At 33.3% G+C, this 2,573-nt stretch overlaps 1 protein-coding gene across 1 annotated transcript in view; it reads right to left on the reverse strand.

The window, feature by feature from the left end:
* The window catches only part of RNF219 (ring finger protein 219), a 31,302-nt gene extending 29,115 nt beyond the window's left edge, over positions 1–2,187 (reverse strand). Inside the window, exon 1 of the mRNA XM_014543724.1 lies at positions 2,033–2,187. The gene's annotated coding sequence lies outside the window, so the exon portion shown is untranslated. The remainder of the gene's footprint in view (positions 1–2,032) is intronic.
* Positions 2,188–2,573: the final 386 nt, after the last annotated feature.

Raw genomic sequence — 2,573 nt, forward strand, 5'->3', positions numbered from 1 at the left:
AACTGGGTGGAGGGGGGCAATGGGGATAAAAAGGGGGACATCTGTAATACTCTCAACAATAAAGATTTTTTTAAAAAAAGTTAAATGCAAAAAAAACCCCCACAAAACCCATAAGAAAATACTTCAGTTGAGTTCACTTATCTGTGTACCTTATTATAGTAAACTCATTAAAGGTAAATGCTATATTTTATTAATTATCACATTTGGACTACCAGACAATTCTTAAATAATGATAAAATCAATGATTATACTTATATTTAACCAATAGATTATATAAATAATGTTATCTATATACTTCATATATAATTATACATATATTATCTATATAATATATAATACACATACATTATAATATATATTATTATAATCAATTTATTCATTCCAATATACCTAATCACTGGTAACACACTAAAAAGATTAAAGTGCCATTTCACTGATTTTAACAACCTAGTTACAATGTATTATAAATAAATCATAGCATTATTGTATGCCAATAATGACTCATTACAAATACATTCTAAATGAATTCTTCCCAAGAGCTCTTCACTTAAGCTGTGGTTACCTTCTTTGTTCTTCTTAGCATCATGATAGCAAAGGCATTTTACAGGTGTTCTTTTTCAGGACATTCTATCCAAATGCTATAGATGAACTATTTTACTTGTAAGAACTTATGAAATATTTCTTAGATATGAATGAAAGAAGCCAGGATAAGAGACATGAAGAGAAGCTGCTAGAAAAAACATTTAAATTATTTTAATAATGTAACCTCATATTTTGCAAGAAAAGACTTGACTCCTTGGTGAAGTTCAGTACAGGTAAAAAACTAGAGGCAGAGAGGTTAATACTACAGTATGCAGCACAGCAGAGAAATATTCCTCTACCAGTCCTCACCCAGGTACCCACGGAAGAAACCTTGAAGCCATCTCTGATTCCTCTTTCCGATCTCTTGGTTCCAAATCCTGCTGGTTTTTGTATTCTAGCTTATATCTTCTTTTCCATTTCCATTGCAAAAATCTTATTTAAGTCTATTTTCACTACTTTAGGACTAACACAATGACTTCTTAAGGTTTCTGAAAGGTGTTTCCTACACATAGTTAATGATATATTCACTTTCAATTTTTCCTGGAGCAAAATCAAATAAAAATCATTTTAATTTCTACAATCTAAGAGAAATAACTTATATAAGCAGAATAAAAATCCAACTGTTTAAATGTTTTATTTTTCAAGGGTCTTCTAGTTCAAGTTTTATCCTCCCTCTTACCTGCACTAGTACAGAACTGAATGTTCTTTTTTACCCTTAATCCAGATTCACGTTCTCCCTCACCTGGGCAAGAACCTCCTACCTGACCATCTCACATCCTGTCTCTCCCCTACAGCCCAACCTACGTGATCACCTGAGTAATTTTCCTCAAGCACTTGGATCATGCAACTTCCTTGCTCAAAACAATCATATGCACCTCACCCTTCTTCTTACCCAGAGAGCAAGTTCCTAACTTGTCACTAGAGTCTCAATTTACCTTTTTAGTCTTATTTCAGTAGTCAATCCCAAACTACTGATAATTTTCAAAAACATGCTTTTTGTTTTCCTACCTTTAAACTTTAGTTCATGCTATTCCCTCTGCATAAAATACTCTCCCTAATCTTTACCAGGTGAAATTTTATCAATCCTTAAATCCCAACATAAAGGCCACCTGCTTCTTGAAACCTTTCTCAATGTTGCTAGGTGATCTTTCTTGCCTGAACATTCCAGGCCTTTTCCTGGCCTTTTATGTGCTGCTTTAAACTATTAATACTTTGGCCCACGTGCACAATCCCTATCAGAATGTAAGTTCCATGAAGCTCTAAGATTTCTCATAATGCCTTGTGCTCCTCAGATGCTCCACTTATAGATTATACAAATGACCAATCCATCCAGTATGATATTGGCAAAATAACATCATTGAAAGTTGTCTATTTTGGTCTTCCTCCAAATAGACACTATTTAGAGATTGTTTCAAATCCATTTCTATGTGCTCAGAAAATAGGCCCTTACCGATAATCTCTTTGCAAGGATTTTCAGGAGTGATGGGGACTCTGCAAGCTGGACACTGGCTATTATTCTTCAACCACAAATCGATACAAATTGAACAAAATACATGGTTGTTGATGCATATGACAGGCTGGCGTACCTTTGAAAAAAAAGAAACGTTACTTTTAGTACAGGGCAATAGTCATAACTAGAATCCCAATAGATTTAGTTAAGAGCAAACAAATTGCTTCTCTAGAGTACAGCAGAGTAGCTACTTCTGTTACCACATTGTTTCTTATCTATGTTTAAGAGAGATACTAGCTGAGATATTTGAAACTTCTGACATATAGGGTGGGGCAAAAGTACGTTTATAGTTGTTCATTTGGAAAATATAATAATTAATAAATAATAATATAAGAATAAACTGTGATTCTCGTACTCACAATTGTAAGCCTACTTTTGTCCTATTCTGTATTATGAAATAGTTTTATTTTGTTCCAAATCACACTCATGTCCAAAAAGAAAATGCATTTTGTTCCACTAAGGCTGTGACAATTTTCCTTCA

Source organism: Myotis brandtii, unplaced genomic scaffold (genome assembly GCF_000412655.1).
Source record: "Myotis brandtii unplaced genomic scaffold, ASM41265v1 scaffold110, whole genome shotgun sequence".
Lineage (NCBI taxonomy): Eukaryota > Metazoa > Chordata > Mammalia > Chiroptera > Vespertilionidae > Myotis > Myotis brandtii.